The sequence below is a fragment of the Apus apus genome, chromosome 9, assembly GCF_020740795.1.
Source record: "Apus apus isolate bApuApu2 chromosome 9, bApuApu2.pri.cur, whole genome shotgun sequence".
In the NCBI taxonomy this organism is placed as follows: Eukaryota; Metazoa; Chordata; class Aves; order Apodiformes; family Apodidae; genus Apus; species Apus apus.
Window position 1 is genome coordinate 8,888,257 of NC_067290.1, and position 27,902 is coordinate 8,916,158.

The window sequence follows — 27,902 nt, forward strand, 5'->3', positions numbered from 1 at the left end:
TCTGATAGATCTTTATGTCTTAACTGGCTTTAAATCTCTATTTTTGGCACCTGAGTCTCTCCCCAGGAATCAACTGTGAATAAATGAATCTCCCCTTAACATTCACAGAGGCAAAACACATCGGGAAACCTACTGGGCTAAGTTCAAATCCAGCTCAGATTTGCCTTAGGAACAAATCTAAGTTGTCTGCCTTCATCCTTGACCTTGTTTCCTTTCCCTTGGCATTTAGCAGTCCTCTTTTCCAGACTAAATAGCACAAGAGGTGGCAGGACTAGGTGTTAGCAACCATCCAAGTGAAGAGTTGCTTTAAATCCAGACTGACTTTCTGACTTCTCCTCCTGTTCTCCTGAGCCACCAGCTATGGAAATTTTTCACCTCTGATAAAGCAGATTAGCTACTGGAAATGTCAGAGAGAAGCTACAGATGGCTGCACTGTGGGGAAATATTTCCTCGCTAGCCCTGGAAGCCACAGAACATGAGACCCCAAGAGGGATGCTCCGCAGTCCATTGCATAAAGTGACTTGGCCTGTGAGGCTGTTAATGCAGAAACACCACAATGTGCAGTGAAGTTCACTCACAGCAGTGACTCAGACCTGCAGAAAGCTTTGTGGAGGGGAGGCAGGGTGGGTTGTGTTTTTTTTTTCTTTTTCCTCCTTCCATCTCTTTCTTCTTTAATTTTGGTAATGGATCGGAGTCAAATGAACAACATCTGGCAATTAGCACATCCCTTGCCTGGCTCCAGTCTGCCACTAAGTTCTGAGTGTTTGCCTTTATTTTTAAATGGGTGGCTGTCAGAGAGAATTAAACGGTGCCTAAAGAAGCACACAGACATTATAATTAAAGGCACGCCAACCTTGACAGGTAGCTGGGAGTGGAGTTCAGAATTTCAACATTTCATGGGAAAGGGGGCCATTGGCATGCGCATGTGCTCTTAAATTCCATGTGTTTCCCCAGCTGATCTAATGCTTTTTATACACCCATACTTGCAATTAATTGTCTCTCTGTCTGCTCCATTTCAGCAGCCATCCAGCCCAGTATTGTGAAAAGAAGCATATTTTAAATCTAGGAATAAAACTGGAATCCATTAACTGTCACTCCGCCTGCTTCTGGGGGGCTTTGCTGTTAACAAGGATAGAAATGATTTAATGGAAAACAGAACAGGGAACATAAACCTGCTGGTGCACAGAGCACCTGAAATAATGTAGCCTGCAGTCCAAGGCAAGTGTCTTCTAGCTAGGAATGAAATGCCTGTTACTCTGGACACTTTTCTGCCAGGGCATGTTAATATACTCATGGTCTTCCCCCAAATCCATGATTTCTTATCCTGCTCCTTCTAATTCCAACAGAGCTAAGTCTTCCTCCTTTCCATATTGACCCACATGTACAAGCTCAGCTGACTATTTTAGAGAATACAGGAAGTATGGAAATGTGGTTCATCTGCAACCTGCTCTGCTTTGACCCCAGTGCTGAACGGAGGACAAACATCACATTGATAGGATCTATCCTGGCCTCGTTCCAGCCTCTGAGGCTTCCAGTCCAGCATCTCTCCTTGTTGTTGGCTCAGGGCTCTAATTGCAGGGCACACAAGGTGGCAGGCAATGGTCCCCTCTCAGCCCTCAGACCGGTGCCAGCTTTGCAGAGGTGGACAGAGCTGTGCTGCTGCAGGGAGGGCTGTGCTGCCCTGTGGAGTTTCTGTGCTATCACACAACTGCAAGTCTGAATGTTACACCAGGCAGCACCAGCTTGGAGAGTGCAACCTCCTCACATCTTGCCTTCTCGTCCTGCACTTGCCAGTCTTTGGTCTCTCAGTGGCTTTACCTGCTGTCTGTAGGTTTAAGTTGGGCAGCATTTTTACCAGATTTAACATCCATGCTGTCTCATCTGGTGTGGCCTCACCAGATTAAAGCAAGGAATCATCTGTTGCCCTTGTGCATCCAGCCCAGTATGCCTACTTTGAGGAGGTGGTGGGATGTCCCACCAATCTGAGCTCACTTGACACACCAGCATGACAGGATGAACCTGCTGCACCTGGGCAGTTGGGAGGCTGTGGCAGATAGCTTTGGTAGTCATAATGGGTTGAGGTAGCAATGCTGAGGGGTCAAAGCCAGGCTATTCAGTGGGACTGCATTAGGGAATAACCTCCTGCCCCATCTTTTTGTTGCAAAAATGGCTGTAGATGAAAAATGACTGGAGGAAAGTAAATCCAGGAGAGAAACACCAGGGGAATGGTACTTCTCTCTCTCTGTCCCGCAGCTTGCAGCTTCTTCCCACCTGACTCCCTACCTTTGTCACCCAACTTCCCATATCAACCTCTTTATTTTCACCCCCTCCTTCCCCTGCTCTCCTCCCCAGTCCCTCTCCCTGTCTCTGATGGATGGAACCATTAGTGGAATCACTGTAAATAATGTGTAAAGTTAGAAGTTACAACAAGGTATCTCATTAAAGCCTCTTCACTCATCTTACTTCCCAATTAATGTTTAAGGCTTCGCTGGAATGTGGTGACAATATGTCACAGCATATCATTGTGGCAGGCGACAGCAAGTTAATAACCCACTGGCCCTTAAAGGAGCCTTTAATGTCAGCTGCAGAGGAGTAAATAACATTGGTTTCTCCCCTCCCACCTATTCCTCCCCCCCCTTCTTTTCTTTTTTCTTTTTTAATTCGCTGCAGGAATGAAAGAGTTTTGTGCTGAAATAACATCGTTATCTCATAAAGCCATTTTCCCACAGAGGCAGAGCACAAAAGGTGTTGCCCAAGGAACTCTGGGATTTCAGCAATGTGACAGAGCTGCTCCTACGCCCCAACTTGAAATTTCAGGAACTCATGGAGTGTTTGCCTTCACCACCCTTTCTGCCTCTGTTCAGGGCCTCTTTCCTTCTTTAATAAAAGAAATTCCCTTATCCATCTTTTTTCAGTGTTAATTTTTACCCCCTTCCCACAGCTGCAAGCCCCTAAACACAACTTCACAGCATCAGTGTAGTCAAAAGTTTTCTTTCATGTGGAACAGCTTTATCTACCATTATTGAAACTTTCTTCCTTTGACATTGCTGCTTTACAGGGGACGAGTCATCTTTGCCTTTCATTCCTCTAAGTACCTGTTCACTTTGAGTGCAATTGCTGCTCTTTACCTGCCTGTTGCCACGTGATGGGGCTTGAGCCCCCCTGGACATCAACCACCACAGACTCCTGACCTGGAGTGATCCAAAGTGGCTTTCCTGGAGTCAAGGAAACTGCTCAGGGTCATAATGGAGCTGCCAGAACTGGAACTGAGCTCCTGATTTCAGAAGAGGTGGTGTGGCATCAGTGTCACTGGCCTGATCCCCTCTGGGAATGTAAAGATCCATTAATCACACTGTGATGCAACGTAAATGGCCCATTATTGGAAAACCATTTTGTAGATGTATTTCTCCCATGAGAAGAAAGAGCAAAAAGCATGCATGCATAGCATTTAGTTTTTAAAAATTGCAGGAAAAGTGTCTAGGTCTTGGGGAATGAATCCCACAAACTCTCTGCTCAGCTCAGCCACAAATCCAATACTTCATATCAGACAAATCATGCATGGATTTCTCATGGCATTGATTTCCTCCTGTACAATGGGTCTAAAAATATTTGCTCACCACACCTGGGTTATTGCTTTAGTGTTTGGAAAGGTCTTTCAAATTTCAGGCTAAACAGTCAAGTGTTGTGATTATATAAATACTTATTCTACTTATTATACAAGGGGCATTAAAAATATGTCCTTAGACTTCTGTTCTAATAATGGGAAAATTCAGGCTGAATATCAAGAGCAGGTTCCCAGCAATGAGATTAACTGTTATTGCAAAAAGGTCCCAAATGAAAAGTCAATGTTAGCTCTTGCACAGCATTTAAAACTTCACTAGTTTCAAGATTTTGGAAGGTGCTGTTCTGTTTCAAAAGAATAAGGATGGCCAACCAAGCTGTGTTACATCTTCATGTCAACCTGAATGGGCCACAAAACACACTGTGTAGCACAGAGTTCAGGAGAGAGTCACAAGTATGAGAGGATCATGAATCCCAAAGAGGTACAGGCAGTTGCAGGAGAATCATGTAGTTGAGTCTCAAAACGGCCAAAGTCTGGTCCTGGAAATGGACGTCAGCATCTTAGCTTGGAAACCACAGAATAGGAGTTGGAGTTCAGCTTCCTGTGGTGGTCCCCAGTAAGGTGGGAAATAAGAGAGCCCTGTATTGTGGGGAGCATGGGCAGGGTGAAGTCTGCCACAAGCCAAGGGTCAAGCATGACATCTAAAGCCCTGCCTGGATCTAGACTTTCTCCCCTCCACCTCACGTGGGCTGTCCATAAAGGTGACTAATTCAACCACCTGGTTCTGCCTCCCTGCAAGGCTGGAAGTTTAATCAATCGAAAGTTCACATGGTGCTTTGAGATCCTTGACGAAAAGGCACTGCAGAGATGCAAATGTGCTCAGCTCCTTCCCCCCTGTCCTCTAGCTCAAATACATTATTGATTTGCTCATTTATCAGGAGCCACTTGTCAAAAATATAACAGCATTAGCAGCACTTGACGTAATAGTGGAATGGAGAGGTCTGTGATTAAGTTTAGACAGCCTTGTTTGACTTCGTTAATTGGTTAAATATATTCAGTTACATGTGATGCTTCAGAATTTCGGCTCCAATAAGGTATAATATTAATTTTAATTAAAGCTCAACAGAGTTGGCCAAATATTGCTATTTTCTTAATATTTTTCTTAATCATATAATTCACATTCTGCTATAGCAAGGATTCTGGTAGTAACTGAGACCTGGTACATTTTGTCTGACCATGAAGAGGTGAAAGAAGAACTAGACAGGCTAACATTGAGAAGTGAATTTATTAAAACCTTTCTAAGCTGAAAAAAAAAAATGAGGTGGAACAAGGAAAAAGTCCCCTCTGCCTCAGGATAAGATTAACCTACATCTTTCTTGACATGTTTTTCTGTCATTTCTTAAAAAGCTAAGATGCTCATTAAAGCCATCACTGCAAGAAGTTGCACCTCCTCCTAAGTTTACCAAGGAGTCTTCACGTTGGCTGCCAACCTTAGGCAACCCTGATCATTGGTCACAGTTTCCTTTCTGAACAGCTGCCTCCATCACAAGAGAAAGGACAAGTAGCAGCCTACAGGTTACCCTAGCCAAAGGTCCCTTAAAGCAGGGACTCTTACCACAGATGCCTGAATGTTTTCAAAGAAATAACTGTTTTGATTTCCTCAAGGATACTCGCATAGGACACTGAGCCTTACCTTCTTCAGTCCAGTGTTCCTCTGGGGAGGGGATATTTGTGCCAGGGACATGCTCACATGAAGGTCAGATTTGCAGAGATGTTTCACATGGCCAAGAAACTTCCCTTAGCTCTTGCCCACAGAGGTTTCAGTCTGGCTTCCCCAACTGCTGTCATCCTTGGGCCACAGAGCACATCTGTAGCGACATGAGGAGCATGCAAGCTCCAGTAACACTGCCAGACTGGTACAACTGGAACAGCTTCACCTGACCTCTACAGCATAGCAGGCATCCAGCAGGTGTTCAAAAGGGGGAGGTGGCTACCTCTGATGAACCACGGTGACGTAGTAATTACAAGAGTTGGCATTGCCTTCTTAATGACAGCAATTGGAAGTACAAATACAGCCACAGCACAGTAAAAATAGCTCACTGCTCCCATGAAGCAGCAGCTGCATTTGAGGACTTTTCCCAATGCGGAGCTCTCAGGACCGCCCCCTGGCTCTCCTGCCAACTCCCCACCTCTCTGCTTTGCATTTCAATTATTTTTTCCTTCTTTCTATTTAAAAGCAGACTCAAAGATCTGAAAGAAAATAAATAGAAGGCAACTCTTGTGCTGTCTACCGACCATAGTCTGGATTTCTTTATATGATACACACAGGTGGTCAATTAAAAAGATGTGATATTTTCCTTTTCGGTGTTGGAATCCAGCTCTGCAAGCCTTTACTATCTGTATAGGTGAAGCCAGGATGGGGAGAGGATAGAAACAGGATCTATTCTCTCAGCTTATGTGTCCCTAAGTGCATTCAGCTCAGGTATTTTGAACCTAGTGTTAAAAAATTACCCCCTTTTGCACAGTTTTCCTAGTGCTCTCTGCTGCAAGACCATGAAGGTTCTGATCTTCTTAGTTCCACAGGCCCTAATTGGCCAAACACATTTATAAGCATTTTGTTGAGCAAGGACCCCAGCTTGGCCCAATGATCACACTTTATCTAACAGGTGAATTCATAAATCCTCTTTAGAGCATCTGTACATGATAAATGATGTCCCTGACATGGCTGATAACTCTCAGCACAGACTTCTGGTGCACTTCTGACTGTATGTAAGGAGGCACATAAGGAGACATGTAAGGAGGCACCTTGCTCTGACTTTTTATCACTTCTGGTACGTCTGCCCCTCAGAAGCAGCCAGAGGGGAGCCTGTAACAGAAGGTGAGGTGGCCCATTTCTCCCTGGGGCTTTGGCAGGAATGCTCCAAGTCCAAATGACATGGCTTCTTGCCATCTTCAGGGCCAACTGCTCTTCTTGCTCACATAGTCACAGAATCACAAAATCACAGAATATTAGGGTTAGAAGGGAACTCTGAAGATCGTTGAGTCCAACCCCCCTGCCAGAGCAGGACAAAAAAAAAAAAAACAAACAACAAAACACCAACTAGGGCAGGTCACTCAGAAAGGCATCCAGACAGGTCTTGAAAGTCTCCAGAGAAGGACACTCCATGACATCTCTGAGGAGCTTGTTCCAGTGCTGTGTAACCCTCACAGTAAAGAAGTTCTTTTTCCTGTTAAGGTGGAGCTTCCTGTGCTCGAGTTTGAGTACATTGCCCCTCACAGGGCACAAGTGAAAAGAGCTTGTCCCTGCCTTCTTGATGCCCAGCCCTCATGTATTTATAGACATTAATTAGATCCCCTCTCAATCTTCTCCTCACTAGACTGAAAAGCCCCAGCTCTCCCAGCCTTTCCTCATAAGGCAGGTGTTCCAGTCCTTTAATCATCCTCATGGCCTCTGTTGGACTCTCTCAAGTAGATCCTTGTCCCTCTTGAACTGGGGAGCCCAGAACTGGACACAATACTCTAAGTGAGGTCTCACCAGGGCTGAGTAGAGGGGGAGGAGAACATATTCCTCTAATCCATGTTTGACATCAGAAGGGCAGATGAATGGGCAACTACCAACATCAAACAGAAGAGACAGGAACAAAATCCTTTGCATTGTGCTAAGGTTTCGTGGAAACCTGATGTCTGGGTGGTGTGTTAGCAGAATTGCTGGCATTTAACAAGTATGACAGTGGAATAATGCATAAAAGGCCACTAGCAGGCTGGGACCTGCTTTGTAGCAGCCCAAGAGAAGAAGCCTGACATCTCAGTGTTGTTTGGGGCATCAGAGAAACCAGTTATGCTCTCAGGGGAGACAGTCATGGGGCTGGAACAGAGCGAGATATAATTATGGAATAATGCTTGTTCTTTTCCCACCACTGGCCCCCCCCCCCAACTTTCTAAATTAGCTGTCATGTCACTAAGAACATTTCTGTGTTCCACAATCAGTCCACTTAACTGTAACAAAGCAGCACAGATCTATCGAACTCACGATGAGCTCCACTAATGACCACTGAAATAACCAAATCAGTCCTGCTTCCCAACACCCTGGCCTTCCCTCCACACCCCTTGGCACTCATCGCTCTGCCTGTGGCCCTGTTCGGGGGAGAGGATCGTGTCAGAGGCTCTTCTGGATATAAAGTGTTGAGCTCGTTGGGTTTATGCCTTTTTTTACTGCGAGGGAGCTGCTGGATGCTGGGGAGGGCTCTGGGCAGTCACTGGAGGCACAGAGGGAAAAGCAGCAGAGCTACAGCCAGCAATAAAATACCAGCAGAGAGCATTGTTCCTGGTCCCTGATTATGCATTTAACTGCATTGCTAAGCACATCTTTTTCTTTTTTTTCTTTTTTTTTTTTTTTTTGGTAACTGCTCCTAGGAAGTGCAATCTCACTGCTATTCAGATAAAATGTGGCTTCTATTCTCTCTCCCAGTTTTAATTATGTGTCCGCCACTGCTCCTTCTCCAAGCTGGCGGGCCCTGAGATTCATAATTTCAGCCTGACACCATAGTAACCACTTAGTTTGATTCAAGACTCTAATGTCATCACTGGCTGGTCTTGAATAGAGCAGGGAGAGAGGGTGTAATTTGAAGGCAGCATCACACAGAAACGGCAATTATTTCTCCCTTTCAGAGGGAAATGTAAACAAAAGGTCATTGCTGGTCAGTGCTCTTCATTTCCATCCTTGCACACTGACAAGCTGACTTTTTTGTTTATTATTTATTTCCTCACCCACATGCCTCCACACCAACACCAGGAGCAGCAGCCAAGGTTAGTTATTACCCGTCTGTAGGGGTGTGACAACACCCCTGAGAGAATTCCTCTGATGTTTGAAAATGGGTCCAAACAGCTTTTAAAACCAGGCTGGGGACCCATGAAGAGGCTGGAGGGGACTGCCTCTGCTGGAGCCACTACAGCTCTCCACAGCCAGATGTTACACCAGCCTGTTCACACCAGTGGCAGCCAACCCAGGCTTCTGCTGTCCTTGCAAGAAAGGGACTTGATTCCATATCTCTTTATTTTTGCCTTCCCCCATGCAGGTGTCACACAGAATTCCTTATGTCGTTCCCCTTAGGTTAGATATATGATTCTCTTATCTGGACATCAGACTCCATGACACCAGAGAAGAGCCTCTAGCCCCCAAGAGCCACCTTGTCCTCTGCCAGCTCACAGGGAGTCCTCATGGCCACACAGGCTGATACTGAAAGAGCTTCTGGGCAGTAGTGCCACAGTACAAGATATCAGTCCATGCTCCATAATTTGTCCCACCTCTGGAAACAACCTTTCTCTGATCCCGGTGGGAAAGGCCAAGACACATGAGACAAATATGGGCAAGACAGATAGATGTGCACACACAGGGAAATGCAATTCACTCGGCAGCGTTCGCTGCAAAACCCACGGCACTAAATGAAGCTTCTCCTGCCTTCTCCCAATGGCTCAGTGATAGAAAGGAGTTAAGTGAAAATAAATGCTCATATCAAATCACAGGTATTGATTTTCTGAGCTAGTAAATGAAGGTGCTTTATCTCCAATAGGAGATTGAATGTCTGTGTGTCACACTTTGCTCCATTTTCATAAAAAGGAAGGCACGGTGGAATTATTTTACCTGGCTTCACAGAAAGCGTAGAGGGAGCAGATTCTCATGTCAATGAGAGAGCTATCAATCAGGAAAAATGCCATGATGATGATGGAGCCATTGAGGATTGACAATAGAATGATGAGCCTGGGAGGCCATCCTTGGACATCAGCTCATCCTTCAGCAAACGTGCAAGTGTCTTTCACAGGTCTCTGTAGTCCCTTTCCCCTCCCAGGTGATGGGGACCAGCAGTAACCTGTTCTCTGCAGTTTTTTCTTTGGTTTGCTAGAAGATAAACTTACACCTAAATCATTTAATTCTACTGGCTGGTTTAAGATTAGAACAAGAGTTTCACTGCTACTTACGCCCATTTTGAGTTCTAATGAGTTCTGAGCGGGATGTGATATTGAAATTATAGCTATATTACATTTAATAATCTTCAGAAAGCCTTTAAGAGAGCTGTATATGACCTTGAGGAGTAGTTTAGAACATCAAAGCTGACTGATGCAAAATAATTAATGTAGACAGGGGTAAGTCACACTCACAAAGGTCCTTTTGGAAACATCATCTCTTTTTGGCCAGGTTCATCCACACAGGCATACCTTGAAGTGAAAGAGCTAAATTTCTGCATCTGAGACCTACAGATCTGTTTTCAAACCCTCTATCTCATCTGGCAGTAACCCACCTTATCTGGCAATTTTCTGGCACATGTCATCCATCTCTGCAGCCCTCCACCCATTTCATTATGCAGTCAGCTCTGATGTGTTTTGCTGCTCATATATTTCAAAGTGGAAGAGATCAAATATATAAAAACAGATACAAAGGAGTGAGTCATTAAAAAACAGGCCCTGTGCTTTCACAGCAGAACATGGATTCTTCTGGTGTAAATCTGTGCTGCTAACTGCATTTGCATTCCCTGCCTTTCATTACCCTGCTCACCAAGACAGATCAGCGAGGATCCAGTTTAACCCGCCAACAGGGAGAAATGAAATGGCAGATAGATTTTAGCCAGGACTGAAGTCTGCATGGGATGACTGACAGATGATTAGGAGACACTTGTATTCCTGATTTGGAGCATGGCTACCTGTTATATTCTCGTAATATTAATTGGAGAGCCAAGTTTGAGTCAGAGTTTCCAGAGGAATAACCACTGATTTGAAACTTTGAGGCTTCTCTCTGTCAACATGAAGAGGCTTGGGATGATATTCAGAGTTTAAGAGAGGTTTTACCATGCTGACATGGCCTCAAGCTGTTGCTCTGTCTACTCCTACCCTGACAATTTCTGCTGAAGTCTGAGGGAACGAGGCCAAACCCAAGTCCATCAGTTTGGTGGAGAAAAGTTCATTTGTCCTGTTGTGGATTTGCACAGGATGCTAAAATGGAAATTTGGGTCTTGATTAATAGTTGAATCTAAGAGGTGGGGAGTGGCAGCACATGTCTAAAGTAGTGACAGTGTTCACTTTACTGGGGAGAAAACCCACAGTATTTGGGAAGCATAACAGGCACTGCCCCCATGGGCATTGAATATGGCCCTACACGAAAATGCTGTCTTGATGTCAGGCTCCCAGAGTGGCCCTTGCTCTGCAGTTGCAAATCAGCCCAGTGATACTAAGAGAAATAGCTTTGTGACAGCATCCTTTGAAATTTACTTTGTTATTTCTTGGTTATTGTACAGCCCTTCTCAAAGTGGTAAGCGAGCATCTTCCAGACCCACTCAAGGAGGTGGGCACTTGAAATAAACAAATGGAGCAAGGCACTCTTCTGTGGATCTCTCTTGAAGCAGTGCAGTCATTTTTCTCAGAGCCGTGGGGCAAATAGGTGAGATTTCCTTTTTATTCCCAGCGGGAGGGTTGAACATAAAGACTTATCACTCTGTTTTGGTAGGATTTCAATTTTCATGACAATCATTTTACACCACCAAGATTTGTTAGCCTCTTTGCACCAGGTTGTGTGGGTTTTTTTTATAGTGGAGGAAGAGGACAGGTTACTTTTTATTATTATTCCCCCTCACCCACATGTCTGAGGCATCTTTTTCAATAATCTTCTTATTGCAACAAGCAGAAACATCGCCCTGTACAACCTCTCCATAGAGTGTGAACTTCAATCCTCTCATATTAAGCTGAAGCTAAAATGCTCATAGACAAACTGTTAAAAAGAAGAAAGCATCCACGCTGTGGTGGAAAAGGTAAAATGCAGTAATTGTCCAAACCTTTCAAGGCAGAATGTCTCTGTAGGGAGGGGAGGACCTTTTTCCTTTCTGTGGCAAATTGCCAGGAGAATCCAGGAAACCTCACTTCACCAATATATATTTATTTTTAGGCATAAAATCACCTTTATTGCCCTTGATTCCTGTGAATTTGTTCCAAAGACAGAGAGGAGAAGCAAATATCTTTTCCTGCCCAGCTTCCTGCACATGCTATCCCTGTCTCACATTACTGCACATTTTTGAGTGGTTTCTGAATCTGATTTACTTGCAGCCCTCCAAAGAAAAGAAGGAACTCAGTGCCATGTCTACACAACAACAAGAGAGAGAGCTGGAGCATGTGTAGACATAGAGGGTGGATTAATCTGATTAAATTCAGGCTTCTAAGTTTAAGCTAGTCACCCAAAGCTCCTTTCTTATAGTAGACAGACATCTCATCAATATACAGTCAATGGAGGCAGAGGTGTAATTCATCTCATGTCAAATTAGATGCTTAAAGTAGGTCACATGAATCACACCCTTAAGAGCCTGTTTCCCTCCATTGACTATAGAAGGATCCTAGCATGAGTAAATCATTTGTAGATGCAGAAACCAATGTTGAGTGAAGTGACTTCTATCCACTGCACAACACCACGCTGTGCCCTTGAACACTCAGCTGAGCAGCTCTTCTGCCCTGACAGCTCTGATCCTGGGGTGTTGCAGCTGTTGTTACTCACCCCAAGAAAGCAGGGCAGGTTCAATTGTTGAGACAGGGCTAAAGGCACAGGTCTCACTGAGGAAACCTAAGAGAGCACTGCAGGCAGGAAACAGCAGTGTGAACCAGGCAGTGCCCTTAATGATATTTTTATCCTGATCCTGGACACAGGCTACCAGATAACCCTGTGCAAGACAGCATAGCTTTATGGATCACTCATCTGAAACCGTCTTCTGGCAATCAGAGATGACTAGACCTATAGAAGTCCTCACTTATCATCACCATACCTGAAGTAACCAAGGATTACTTGAGAGAAAGGGTTTCAAGAGAAAGAAGGTGACAATATGAGTAAAGAACCAGAATATAGGAGGTCAGCTCTTTTTTTCTTCTATGTTGTATCTTGTGATTTTTGGCGTTTCACTTCCTCTGTGACTTCGTTTCCAACTTGCAGCACTGAAAGAATTGTCTCTTCCTTCCCCCTCCTCTGGTCTATCTTTGGGACCACAAGTGCTAGGTGACAGGGGATGAAGATGTGGAACCATGGCCCAATGAGCTGTTAATCACTAGACTTGATACATAGTTTTAGTCCAAGTAGCAATGAACAGCTCCTCTCTGAAGTCAGGGGAAGCAGAACAGATCCTGTCTGAAGGCAGGGGCAGCATCTGAGCTTGGTTGACAATGGGAAATGGGTTGACTGGGTGATTTTGTTGGAGAAAATGCCTTTTTTCTTTCTCTGCCAGGAAATTCTTAAAATGACCTTTAGGAAAAAAAAAATAAATAGAAAAACAACCAACAAAACAAAACAAACAAACAAAAAACCAACAACCAAACAAAAATATACACACAAAACAAAACACAAAAAACCAAACTTAAGCAAGACAGCATGATGAAAACAGAGCTGTGAAATGCACATCAGCCTGCTCAGGCATAACCAGAAGCCTTCCAAAGCAGAATCCAAAAGTTAGATGTGAGATTTTGATGCCTAGTGTAGATCACTTTTTAAAGAAAAGGAAAGAAACCTGTTATGGGCTGCACAAGTCAGTGCTTCTCACAGCTGTTTCCACGAATCCAGAAAGACAGTCCATATATTATTTAAACCATCCAATTTATTGAGCAGCTCAAACAGGTTCTCACTACAGTAGTCAGAGCTGACAAGGGCTCACGGAAAACTTTCTGCAAAACATTCTGCTTGCAGCCATTTCTGCTGCAGCCATAGGAAGTTTTGTTCCCTTGTCTGGATCATTTGCATGAATAAAGGTCTTTGCTCCTGTCACCTCTTTCCTGCATGAGAGCAGAACCTCTGGTGATAGCAACCTGTGCTGTGTGAGAAAGAGGTGTTGTAAAGCTCCATGGCCCCAGGCCAGTGCCTTCATATGCGGTGATGACTCTACTGGCAACATCATAGCACAGATGTATCAGAGGGAGCAGGAAAAGATGAGCCTTTAATAACATCTATGCTGAGATCTGTTGGAACTGGAATAGCAGACATTAGCTGGAAGGCAAGTCCTCCCATCCATGGGTTTGAAGAGAATTGTGTTTAAATCCTTTGCGATCCAGCCAAAGAACTAACTGCCTGTCTGGAGTTCCTTGGGTATCAAAATGATGCATATGCCATAAAAGGAGGTAGAAGTCCACCTGTTTCCAAGTAAAACCCACACAGGCAGGGCTCTAAGAAGCTGTGAAACTGGGAAGTAAACCAAACTTTCTCACCCTTCAAATAATTTTGGGGTTTCATTTTTCTGCCTCTGCTTGAATGAAAGTTTGCATCTTTTGTTGAGGTATCCAAACAAGCTCTTTTCTTCCTTAGTAACAATCCTTTGCCTCTCCTGGATCTTCTCACATCTGAGTCATGAAGAGATGTGTTTGTATTGGAAATGTCTGTGAACAGATCTTCCCTAACTAGTAAGGGATTGGAAAGAAACAGCTGAAAAAGTACACACTGGTACATGCACACACACACACACACACACACACACCCGACCTAGCACAGCTAGTTATAAATCTAATAAACTGGCAAGCTCTGCCATCCTTGTGCTGCCCATAAATAATTCACTGCCAAGATGCTTGTAGGAACAGCACCTTCTGCATAGTCCCTGAAAAATTCTGACAGGTACTGAGCTCCCCTGACTCCAGTTATTAATCCTATTTATTGCTGCAGTGCCAAAGGGCCAACACAGAATGAGCCCCCTTTGGGTTAAGCACTGCACAAACACAGACTCTTGAGTTTAAAAGTGCTTTGGGAGGAGAAATCTCTGATATAATTCTGTTAGCCCAGCCCCAGGACTACCAAGATTTAAAATTTCTTTCCTCTCCAAGAAACAGCAATAGTTTTAGGCAAAATTATGTGCTTTATGTAAGAAACAGACCCAAGCTGCTGAGTCTGGAGTCTGATAAGGATATGAATGTCTCCAGCTCTAAAGGATTTGGGTGAGTTTTCTTCATTGGAATGGTGTCTTTGCAGTATATGTCACCTCACTGTGAGGAGGTGGCAAAGAAGGGAGAAGGATTTTGCCCCTTCTTCTGGGAATGCACTGTTTCAGAAACACAATTTACCTGCCAGAAGGTACCTGTTCTCTGACAGAGGGACTGCCCTGCAGTACATAAGTCCCCAGCCTGGTGGTTTTCCCACATGGTGCTTCCCTGAAGCATTTATGGGGAAGAACAGGGACAAGGTTCTGTGCCTCCTCAATCCTGGGCTGGTTTGCCATAAAGCAGCAGCTGTGGAACAGCTATTTTCTACAGCAGTAGAAATCATGAAGTGAACAAGATTTGTTTCAAGGGGCAGCTGAGCAGCCCTTAGACAATCACCAACCTCAACCAGTGGCCTAATGGTAGAAGAATCTAAAAATACCCCATTATCTTGTGAGGCAACATGTCCCTTTCCATTGTGGTTTCTACTCGGTGGTGGAGGCTGAGTTTTCAAAGGAGCATTGTTGAAAACATTTTGCTTCAAGGGATCCCTTTTGCTTTACCCAGCAAAAAGCAGGTGAGAGAGGATTCAGCAAAGGCAGCTCTAATCTCCTCTACTGCTCACTCTGCTGCAGCTTAGAAATGGCTTTTCAATTGCCTTAGCTGTAAAGTAGAGGGGAGCTAGAGATCTACAAAGCTCTCTAAGATCTACCAGTAAATGCTCCCAGTCAGTGCTGATCAATATTATCGATTTATTATTTTTTAAATCCTGAATCACAGTCTTGATTTTTCAAGGGGCATGACCTAGCTGAGGTGGCTCTATGGTTCCCTGAGCAAAGCCTCTTGCTATGACTTCCACTGGCCATGGGGTGCAGGAGAGGACTCTGATTCCCAGCTGAGACTCTCACTTCATCCTAGGCTACCAGAAGGATTCTGCACATACTCCAATCTCCAAATCAACTTGTCTACACTTTCTTCTGGCCCATTCCTGATGGAATATACTGCTTGGACTGGTCACATACCAGCTTCCAGAAGGTCATTAATAGTGCTAAGCCTAAGCATGAAGATTAGACACACCTGGGGGGACCCACAGGATTCAGGGCTGACAGCTTTTTTTAGAAGGAAATTTAAGAGGGATGCTAGTTCCCCACACAGCAGCAGCTGGAAAGAAAAGGTGAGGTACTGGTAACCTTGGGCAGGAAGGGAGTTCCAAGAGCTATAGTGGACTCAGTGCAACAAACAGCTCCAGGCTGTGCCCTGAGCCTCACACTGGGGACTGTGGCTGTGGGCTGCAGCAACTGAGGTGAAATTCCCTGAAATTAAGCATTTATGCATATGTGTATAATATAATCTTGTGAGCCATAAAGCAGAGGTTGGCTCTACCTCTTCCAAGGTGGATTTTCCAATAAGGCCTTAAATGAAGTGTCTCAAATAAGGATTTAATTTAGACTCAATAAGGAGAGTTATTGCTCCATAATGAAATAGCAAGTAGTTATTGCAAACACATTTAGTCAAGTTTAACAGCCTTGTAATAGGTATGTGGAAGCTGTGGCCTGGTTAGGAAAGTTCAGTGAATATCTTCTTAATCTTATACAGGTTTTTGTTGTTTGTTTTTTTTTCCTCAGTACACAATTATTATTTCATTAAATTTGTATTAAGCAACAGCCATAGGTAGGAAAACCCAGCTAGTTCTCCAGCATTGGCTGCCACTGTCACCTGTCCAAATTACTATCAGTAGTGTCTTTTGGAGTTAAATTCAATGCTGCTATCCCCTTCATAGCCTCTTGTGTGTATTCCATTGAGGCTGGCATCAGGAACTGGAGGCCTGGGTAGGATCAGGTTTAGGGTGCAGGGTGTTGATATTTCATGAGCTGCTCAGAAGAGATGTCTAACCTGAGATATGATGTCTGCAGCACCTTCAGTCTTTGCACCACAATAGGATCACCTGTGGGGTAATGCTCAGATTTGTGCCTCCAAGGAAAATAAAACCAGGCTTGGGCTTGGGCAAGGAGTCTCACCCAGCACCAAAAGGTCAACAGCATTGAGAGAGACTTGGTTTCTCTCCCTGTGCTCAATCACCCACCCCCTGGGCCTCACCAGGTTAGTGCTCTCCTCTCTCTAAACATGGAGACAGAAAGCCTTTGAGCTGCTGCCAGAATAGGTCCCCAAGAGCCCTATCTTAGTCTGCTCCTGTTACTTGCAGAAGATTCTGCCACAGAATTGTTTTCCCCAAAAACTCCCACCAGCCCATTAGGCATTCACCTTAGCTAGATGGTCTCAACCCAGGGCAAAATGAGAAGCTCAAGCTTGAAGGCAGCAGGAACAATAGAGGATGCAGGTAGAAAGCAGAATCGATGACTTTAAGAGAAAAACTACAATCACACCCCATGCTGTCACAAAAACAGCCATGCCCCAGCTAACAGAAGAGAGAATCACACTTTCTTTCCACCAGCCAATGACTTAAATTGGTCTAATGTAGGAAGTCATCCTGGCTAATCCTAATTTTATAGGGTCTAATGGCCATCGCTTAGCTGTGATCACACTTTACCCAGTGTGTGAAAGAGACACATCTCAAGTTAGGGTGGATGTGCAGGCAAGTGAGAGATTATCCATTTTACGGATGTGGAAAATGAGGCAGGAAAGGGGGGTGGAGGGGAATAAACCCATCCTGATTGACTAAGGCAGTTCCTTAGCACGCCACAACCTGCATGAATGGATCCTGAGCAATTACAGAGATCTCCCCTCTGTATTGGTTTTAAAGATTACTCTCCCTGTAATCTGTCTTTTAGGATCTAAATGGCCCGTGACAAAAGGCCTCTGATTAAGCGCTTCTTTTGCTTGGCCACACTTCTGGGTGAAACTGGTGCTCCTGAAAATAAAATAACTGAATAAAGATAGAAAGGAGAGACAGCTGATTGCAGACTCCCAGTGCAGCAGGCTCTTCAGTGTCAGGTCCAAATTTGTTGGCCTTTTAGCCAAAATTCATTCTGGGTCAAACATAATGTTCTCCTCAATCAGAAATAAAACTCTTAATTTTAAGATTTTGGGAAACTTATTGTAGGTCTATAAACCATCCATATGAAAAATCATGTATGTTATTTTTTTCTACTTAGAGGAAAACATTTCAGGTATTTTAAAACCAAACCCTTTCACCAAAACATAAAAAGCTGCAAATTTTTTTGGCTGTCTCATGCCTGAAGTTCAACAGAAAATGTTCACAAATGAATCCATCTGACCTTACTATCAAAGGAAAGCAAGCTTCACAATTAAGTTTCTTTTTCTAGTGGGACTTTACAAAGCTGATAAGAGAATTTTTCTTTTTTTTTTTTCTAATTTTCTTTACAAATTATCAAAAAAATACCTTTATAAGGACCATGGTGGCTGCAGGGGGAACAAGCAAAATAAACCAAATAAGACCAAAACCAACAAACATAACAACATTGTCTGCACTAGGAGAAAGGAAAGATAAAACCAAACAGAACAATGCACAAGGAAACCACCATCCTTCCCTTTAGCAATCCAAGTACTTGCTGTTACATCAGTGAGGACATGCTTTCCAATCATGACAACCCATACTGATCCACAGCCGTTTAGCAACAGAGGACATACACAACTTCAACTTACAGCTCTGCTTTTTGCTTTCCCTCAGGATAGGTGAAACAATGCATTACACAACTGTAGGACAAGCAAGTGGCATCTCTGCTGAATGGCATGGATAATACTTGCTGGGCTCATGCATGGCTGAAAGGAAAGTCCTGAAGTGCTGAAGGATGCCTGTGAAGAGGAGTCAGGGATCAGAGATGGCCATCATGCTCTGGTAGAGGAGAGGGTTTTTTTCCTTTTTTACACATCATCTAAACTGCATACCAATTAGTGTTGCCACAGGGTGGAAGATAACAAGCTTGAACATCTCTCAGGACTCTGCTTTTGAGAGGGCTTGTTGTCAAATTGGCAGTAGAGGAGAAGGGGCAGAGGGAGTTAAGTCCCAGGGACTGTGTCCACAGCACCATGCACAAACACTTAAGCTAGCAAGGAGGTAAACATCACTGTGGTTTGTCAGAAGCAAGAGTTGGGATAAAATCCTCAGCTTGATGAGCAAGGCAATTACCTGCCATATGCAGCAGAGCAAAGTAGTCTTTCTCTTTGCCTCTAAGTAGGTTACTTGTATCTCCCAGGTCACCCAGCAGAGGAAACCTGGGTTGCAGAGCACTGTTGGCACAACTGCATGTGCAGTTATCCAGAGAAGTCTTATACTGCCTGGGAGAATCTTTTCTCCTTCATCTCAAAGGGAATTCTGCATAAGCCCTGGATCCATTAGCAATTCCAATATACATCTGTTTTTCATTGACCCACCCAGTTCTCATCCAGAGAACTGAACATAAATTTTGTCTATTGAAGCATTCAAGGACTGAGCCACTTGCTTGTTCCAACCAGCTCCAGAATTAAGCAACCAGAGTGGGAGGCCAGAAGCATCCCAGCAAGCAACTGGTCTGTAAACCTGATGGGCTGAATTCTACTCTTCTTTGCCCTCCTACACATACACCTTGAAAAGGTCAGGGAAATCACTTCACTCCATTAATTAAGGAGTAGCAGACAAAAGCAGAGAAATATCTGAAGGACCTCTATGGTTTTTATGCTTATACATTGCTGTTGTAACAGAAAAAAAGAAGTGAATTTCCTCCCAGCCCCAGAGACCTGAAGACACAGCAATGTCCCTACAGATGTCAGAACAACTCTCTCATTCAGATTTCCATGAGATCTCAAACAGCTGCTTCATTATTTCTTAAAACAAAAGGGCAGTTGGTGTTCCAGATGTTTTAGGTTGCAACTGAATTATTTCTTTCTTGGCTCCCCCCAACATCCTTCCCCATGCTTTCTTTTGCAATTCTGTCATCTAATTTGCAAGCGCAAACCACATGAGCACAACTTTTGAGCTTTCACCTCTGCCCTATCCCAGCCCTATCACTCATTAGATATACAACAACACTCAGAGGAGATATTCCATGGACATAAGTAGGAGATAGCTGAAGTTTCTGCTTTTGAGGGACAGGCTTTGTGGATAACTCTTGAATGGGGGAGATTAATAATGCAGTAGGAAACCTGTAGGTTTAGTGATTCAGCTCCTTTCCTATCAGCCCTTGAACAAACAGCAAGAGATAGACAAAATTTCGCTGGGAAAGAAATCAATTAAATAAAGCAGGATGCATGCTTGTTTGATAAACTCATCCCTTGGCCCCTCAATGGTTGTTTCATAAGGTGAGCATGACCATGGTGTACCCACCAAAAAGAAGCATTTCTGAAGCTCACCTTCAGAAAGGTGAGGTAGGCAGAAGGAGAAGGAAAGTGGGAGGTGAGAATGAGGAATTGAGTTACCCAACCTGAGCCTGCAGAGCCACATCTCATGAGCTGCCCACTCCAAGGTGCCCAAGCCCCACTTGCCCTGGGCAACTGTGGCACAAACCTGTGGACGTTGCAGTCACCAGAGCCCTTTGATCTCTGCTCCGCTACAGGAAAGGCTTGGGGAAGGCTGATTCCTCTCTCCTTCTGATGCACAAATATCTTCAGCCGCACCTCTGGGGAGAGAGGAAATTGTCAGCAAAGTAAATTGCTTTTTGGATTGCTTTTTGTCCCATTGTGAGAGCTTCACTTTACGAGCTATCATGGGAAGGGGTGACATGGTCAGGTGAAAACCCCTCATCCCAGAGGCTGCTACAGGGGCACAATGTATTAATAAACCAGTTCCTTGGGGCTGATGCCTAACAGCCCCTGCTTCTTCAGAAGAATATAGATCCCTGCTGGAGGGGTGTGGAGAGAATTTAGTATTTTATACCTAAATAATAAAAATAATAAAGGGAGACAAATAAATAAATAAGTAAATCCTGCTTGATAAATGCATTATTAGCTGTAGTAGGAGCAATTACAGGAAGAATGGGAAGTGACAGCTGCAGGCCCCAGATAGCCAAGGCACAAAAGGGGAGTTTTAGACAAATGTTCTTCAGTTAATGGGTTTGTTTCTCATCTGTTTTGGAGAGGGAGGAGGCAGATACAGGAAACATTAGCAGGCTGTGCCACACATAGGAGCAGAAATGCTGCTGTACCAACCTTCTGCAGGAATAATCTAATTTTTTTTTCTTTTCTTCCCTGGTGCATCTGACTTCATATTTGTTTAAGGTAATGTGGGTTTCACTGTCCTCATCCTCCCTACACTGAGCTGTTCTAGTAAAGAGAGGGAAAAGAGGGTCCTGGGATTAGCTTCTTTATAAGCATCTCTGTTGCAGGATTGGGAGCTCAGATTAATAAAATCATGGAGAGACCTCTGGAATTGGGATCACAGGCTCAGAGTGTCTGTGTTGGGAGGGGTAATGGAAACTTGATGGCAATAGCCCAACAGAGACAATCCAGACCCTGCTGTCAGGAAGCCTCTTCCTCCAGATATCTCAGGTCCTTGCAGAAGTCAGCTCTGCCCAGGAATATCTCATTCAGCAGGAGTCTGTTTGCTTTCCCTGGGTCAGCCTCCCCTGAACATGAAATCTTATCTCCATTTAGCCCAAATCTGTTGCTTCAAACAACACATTTCAGCACAGCAGCTTTGAGCCCCGGTGAGCAAAACCAGCATCTCTTCCACCATGTCTAGCTTCTATATTTGTGTGCCCTGTGCAGCCTGATCTTAAATCTGTGTATCTGCTCAGCTGGGTGCTGCTTGGATAGGACATGGAGAAGAAGCAGTTTGATGTGGATCATTCTGCTCCAGACCTTGTGTCAAAAATTCAAGCCATGTTTGCTGGGAGCTCACTGTAACTTCTTGCCTTGATGCTTTTCCCACTAAAGATGATGAATTGTGGACAAAGTGAAGAAAATCACCTCCAGTTTTTAATACTGACCAGCTCTACCCATTCCCCTAAGACTGGGATTCAGAGCCTTGCCTGTTGCCCTTGTCCTGTGTGACACACACCTTTAGCTGCTTTAATCCATGGCATTTTTCCAGTCACACAGTAATGAAAGCTTTTGGCTGTGTCAGGAGCACGAGAAAGCGTAGGTGATGGAAAGTGGAGGGAGAATGACTCCCCTGTATAGCAGGACACGCTGTAATAACAGTGTGAGAACCAGTTACAATTTGTTGGGGATGATGACACCAAGGTCAGACAAGCTGTATTGTAATTCACGTCCAAGAAAATGTAACCAGACATGACCAGACATGGAAGGATCACTCTTCCAGTTATTATGACCAAAGAGCGTGCAGTGGGAAATCATAGAGGCCCCTCTACAAGACCCCTCTGCCTTCAGCTTAGCTCCATCTCAGCCTAATTACACACCCTGGTTTGCATTAGTATTGTCTACTGGCTCTCCCATGTCCCCTCCTCACTGTGTCATTTGGAGCCATTAGCACAGATTGCACAACCATGCTAGGGATCCCCTCAGGGCATATATAAGCTTTCCAAGCAAAATATGATCAGTCCAGCTTAAGGCAACACCCATGAGGGAAGATTTCAGCCTGAGTGGTTAGAATTTGAAAAAGTTGTAACAGAAAGTGGGGTCTAATAATAGGAAGTGTTAGGCAGCCTTAATAGAAAGCACTTTACGAGGCCTGTGCTCTGCTTATAATGTATCATCTCTGAGTTAATTGCTCATCAGTTCAGTACATAAACAAAGACTGATGCTGTGACTGTGCAAGTGTCAGGGCTCATTGCACTGAACCTCTTGCTGCTATAAAAAGACTCAAGCCAAACACCATCCCCTGCCTGCCCATGCTGGCAGTGTGTCTGGGAGAAAAGCTTTCTACAAAACCAGGTGGCCCTCCTGGGGTCTGTCACCCTGTGTTGGCTATTCTCTCTCATGCCAACAAACATGTCCAGCTGCAGCAGGGTCATTGCTATGTCTCCTCCTCTTACATGTGCTCCCTTCTCAGCCCTCAGGAAGGCTCATAGGCAGCTCTTTGGTAATTGCAGCTCCTGCTTGGTGGTGTGAAATCCTGCCAGTTTGCCTTTTGTACACACAGACACTCACAGGTGCTGGGACAGAGGTACCAACCCTGCTGGTGTGGTCTTATTAGAGCAAGGAGGGAGGATGAGGACTGGGAGCATTCTGCAGTTAGGGTGTGCCCAGAGGACCAGAGGCAGATCCAGCAGCATCACTGCCTGTATGTAGGAATGTGTGTAGGTCTGAAGCTGGAGGTCTGATGGACTCTGAGGGAAGGGGAGATAGCAGATGGGATGGGTAAGGGTTGGAGAGTAATAAAACAGGACTGTGAGGGGGTCATAGAAGTTACAGGTTAACCACAGTTACAGTTGATTATTAATTTCTTACAGGAATCTAGATTCATGCCATCTAAAGATAAGATAGGTTCATCTGGAAATGCCAGTTGAGAAATCAGACCAAATGTCCAGACCATTGAAAAGAGGAGAGAGGAATCCTGCTCATGGTATTATGATTTGATTCACAGGATTTTGCTTTTCCATCCCTCTTGCTATTCCTGTGTGCACAGGGCTCTGCTTACCTCTCTTGAAATGTTACCCAAGGGTCCTGTGCTGGTTCCTCGCTGCCATTCTTCCCCACAGATCAGTCCACAGAGCCTGGGGTGGGAAGGGGAGAAAAGAAGGAAGCAGAATTATTTGGTAATTATTTTGTGAGAAACATATGGTGGGTTTGGGGTCCTTCACACCCAGGAGAGGTCAGTCCACACCACCAAGTGGAGCATCACATTTTGAGCATGCATGCCCTGTCACATTGGGAATAGTTGTTCCTATCTATCATGGCAGCTGAACCTCCTGCATGGCTGTGGCACAGCTGGAATTGAGATAACTTGTGACCCAGGTGGTGCCAAATATTAGCCTCTTCCCAGTCTTGTGCACAAACAACTAGTGGGAAAGGGCAACTCAGCCCCAGGGCTCAGCAGAGCCTGGCTGGGACAGCAGCATGAAGGATGTGTTGCAGGGAGAGGCCCAGTGCCCAGAATTCTTCCTCACATCACCCATATATATATATATGGACGGCTGGACCTGAATCCAGAGATCCAAACCATTGTATCCACAATCCAAGGGTACCCTTGGGTACCATGGGATCTCATAGGGCACTGTTTCAAGAGCTGTTTTCCCCTTTACCCAGAAAGACATGCTTTTTCTCTGTAGCATGTAAAGACAACAACCCCAACTGGGAGGCTGGAAAAACTATTTCCAGCAAGCTGGGAATTCTGCACAGCCAATGTAGGCCCCACTAACATCCCTCTACAACTGCTTCAGACTGGTCCCTGGGGCTGTCCAGAATATCTTTGCCAGTTGGAAGGATAGATACACACATCTGAATATGTGTCCATGGGCTTTGATGGGCAAGAGAAGAACCTGGTGTTTACTAGCCAGGGACAATAAGGCCAGCACCTTGCAACTACCCTGATGGGTCTCTAAGTCTGCACCAGGCTTGTGGTCACCACATGGCATTGAAGACTGAATTTCCGTGGCTTGCTGAGCATCCTATTAGCATCCTGGTTTGTCCCCACTGGAACAGAGCTCCTCAGCACTTGGCCTGCTAAAACTTTCTGAAGTAGCCTTAAGCGCTGTCCTTGAGAAATGCCCCAAATCTGGTATTGCTGATCACATGAATGCGGGGTCTTACCTGGAATCATATGGCAGCAGGTGTAATGAAGTGTTGGTCTCTGGCAGCAAATAGGTCTAGACAGATCATCAGACTGTTTCTAACCAGAAGAGAATGAATGGCCAGAGGTGAAAATCCTCTGCTCTTGGGAGTCCACTGTTTGCAATAGTTTTACTGCCCTGGAAGGTATCATAAGTTATCCCGTGGCAAAAGATATTCTAATTTCTCTTCATCTCAGCCTGTGAGCCTGTAATCACTGCTGCTAATCTTTAATAAAAGGGGTTCACAGGAGCCTTTGTTTATAATGACATGGTGGGTGATAGCTCTTTCTTGTTAAAATCCCCTCTAAGAAAGCACGTGATGGGGAAAACGTCTCCCCTGACAGTTTGCTTAAATTTTCATTCTCCAAAATGCTGAATAAACTTCTTGTTTGTCTAATGGATCTAGAAAGAATTGTGACACTTTTATTGTTTGTTTACTTCCTCACTGGAGCACCAGCTAAATTGAAGATGTCATCACACCGCAATGAGAACCAAGCTTCTTAATTTAACTGATTGGTTTGCAAACAAGGGTCTCCAAAGCACCACTCAGCCATAGAGGCTCTACAGTGACCACAGACTGCAGCACATCAGTGAGCTACAACCAGGAGAAGCAATGCAGTGGGGAGGTAATGCCAGAAAAGCTGCTTCTTTTTACAAGATATTGCACAGAAGCACTGGTCAAAAAGTGTCTGCAAAACCAGCAGCAAGAAGACAAAGAGCGCAATACATTTTCCTATAAATCCTACGTAATTAGCAGCTGCTGCTGGATTAATGCTAGCACTAATTCTGAATGGAGATGGGGCTGTAGCGCCGGATTTCTTGCCTGAATTCCCTCTAACATTCACTCTTTTTATGTCCTTAAAACCAGGAGTAGAGTTACTCTCACTTTACACCTAAGCAAGGAGAGAAGGCAGCATTCAGGATGCAGGTGGAGAAGCAGTCCCCCACGGATCAGTGAGATTTTCAGACAGATCAAATGTTGAGCTTCAGGTAATTGGCAGAGATCCTTTAATGTCTGAGTTTAACACTCACCTACTAGAAGAGAACACAATTAGGCAATGAGATGTGGAAGAGTCTGAAGTGCCAGGTATAATAATTCAGCTGTAGTACGTTGTTCAGTGGAAAGCTGAAGGCTGAGAGCTGTCAATTACACCAGGGGTGAATTAATACAACCAAATTCATGCACTGAAGCATCTTATTATTGCTATGATCACAATTTATTATGAAGCAGTTTGGGTGAGGTGATTTTTTTTAATTTATTTATCTACGTTAATTTTGTAGAAAGGCAAATAAGTTATGAGCTGGGAATTATATTAATCTCACTGCTTGGAAATATTTTAATAGCCGATTAGGTCTTCTGGTGATTGTTGCTTTTTTTTTTTCTCTTATTTCTGCTCATTATAAAATTAGTGTTTTGTACAGCAAACACCATGGGGTAGGAAACCATAACCCCTCTGGGTTCTCATCCCACGTCAAATTTACTAAGCACCCCCTAAACTTAACCTCCTGACCAAACATTTCCTTGCCTCCCCCATGAGCATTAGAAGGGCCGGCCTCTCCAGTGCAAACAGAAATCAGTTTTACAGTTTGGAGAGAGCTCTTCCCACCCTCCCCCAGACAAATAAACTGCATTTCACTTACAGCAAGCAAAAGGGGGCTCAGCGATCAGAATCCACCACAGAGGAAAATTGTAGTTGAGCCACATCCAGCAAATAAAGTCACATACCAAGGGCAGGGTCGCACTGTCCCATCCCAGCCTATCATCAGCAATGCAGGTCCTTGCAGGCCAGGCAAGTTGGAGGGGGGTCACACAGGGTAAAAGAAGCTGCAAAAGAGTCTTTTGATTCTATGCAATGGTATCTAACCTGGACACACACTCAGCTGAAAGTCACTGGTGTTTGGTGCACCTTTGGGATTGGTAGGAAATTGTCCCTTCACAGGACATGGCATGGAGGACACCAGGTGAAGCCAAGGATCATGTTGATAGCTTGGGCATGCCACAGGAGGCCAGGGGCAGGTGGCTGATGCCCATGTGCTAATTCTTGTGGTGAACAAAGCTGTTGGGGTCCCCAGTCAGTGCCTTGTAAATGCACAGACCCAGCCTTCATAGAGGAAGAAAGGAAAAAAGCAGGATTAGGAGAGGAAGAAATAAGTCCTGTGGCTGCTCTCTTGTTTCCTTACAAAACTACACAAGGAAGAAACAATAATATTCAAAAGCCCAGCTGCCCTCAAATGATGGTGAGAGGTTTTGCCCATCCAATTCAGAAAAACAGAGAAATCTGAATATTTACAACTTTTACAACTTTGAAAGTATCAGGCAGTCAAGAGACATTAATTAGTTCTTCACCTTGAGATAACAGTGCTCCAGAGTTTTCCTCCTCCCCTTGCATTGCACGGGTGATGTGAGTTTTGTGGTTTCACCTCTCCTGGTAGATATTCATCCATGGTGGAGCAGGAATGTCTGCAGAAGTCAGCACAGCTCCTGCCCCCAGCAGGTTGCTCAGCCCCGGGTCTGGCTCTGCCTTTCTGGACACTTGCTATGAATGGGAAGAGCCTTTAAGTGCTTCAAAGTGAGATAAAAGGACACTCCAGAGCCGTGGCCACAGATATTTCCTCACAGGCTCGACAACTCTAGCTGCTAACCTCAGTAACTCAGAAACTTAGAGAAATCCTACAGTAACATTTTTCTTTGGCTTAATTACTGAAATAGACAAATTGGAAATTGGCCTATCATGAAGATAAATAGCAATAAAAAAAACATGCAGTTGAGAAAAGTGCTCCTGCTAAATTATAATTAACCACCCACCAGCAGCTACCTGACAGAGGTGAGAGGGGAGGCTACGAGCAGCCCCTTGGATGGGCCGGCAGCGCTTCCCGTGATGCTCCTCGTTACTGCACCTCCGGGGCACTTAATGCCCCATTTTGCTTTCAGTGCAATTATAAAAGGCCACTTACATTTGCCACCCCGCTTCTTTGTCTCCCTACCCCAAGATCTCTAATAGTCTAAATTATCAGCAAATTGCCTATTTGATAAGGGCAAGCCATTTTGCATTGAGAGCTGAACTATTTCCCACTTCTGGGGGATAATATTAGGCAAATAACAAGCATCATTCTTTTGACATGTACAATTATTTGCCAAGTGTATGTTTGAATAGCCTGCTCCTTTGTGTGACAGGGTCCGTTCCCCATTAGCATACTTGACAGATGAATATGCTGGGTCCTTGTGGAAAACCTGGCAGTAACCATGGTGATTGGGAGACAATGTTTTGAGTGAGGGATGTATTATCAATTTCAACTGGAAGTAAAAAAAGTATCGCTAACGAGCTGATCTGCAATCCAGGAGAAATACATTGTTCCCAGGTAATTAAGCCAATCTTGGTACTAGTTTTAAACTCACATAAATTAGAGGCAGAGGTGTCTACCTATTCTGTTTTTTTGCTGGTTCACAACGGAGGGCTTTCTCCTTGATTGTTAGTTGAAATGCTCTTTGAAAGAAATGAAATGTGGTTAACTTCCTGCTAGGAGATTCTGGGGGCTCCAGAATAAAGTGGGTAACCAGGACACTGTGTTAGAGGTGTGTATGGCCAACCCTGCAAAAAAAGCCCCCAGGGGATGCTTTTTTTTATCATCACCTTTTGAGTTAACCTGGCTTTCTTCTGAGCTTTCTGTTGGGAGCTGTGGAAGGAGATGCTGCCCTTGCCACTCTAGTGAAAGCAGGCAGATCAGCAGCAGCTGTAGAGATCTCCCCTGCTGACTGTGCTGAACCAAAACCTTTGACACCCAGAATCTGCCAGCTC

General features: G+C 44.5%; 1 long non-coding RNA gene across 1 annotated transcript; it reads right to left on the bottom strand.

The window, feature by feature from the left end:
• Positions 1–19,997: 19,997 nt before the first annotated feature.
• LOC127388436 (uncharacterized) lies at positions 19,998–24,233 on the bottom strand. Its single transcript, XR_007890378.1, has 3 exons — positions 24,086–24,233; positions 22,974–23,049; positions 19,998–20,052 (listed from the first exon to the last, which is right to left on the bottom strand). It is a non-coding gene; the product is annotated as an uncharacterized LOC127388436 (long non-coding RNA).
• Positions 24,234–27,902: the final 3,669 nt, after the last annotated feature.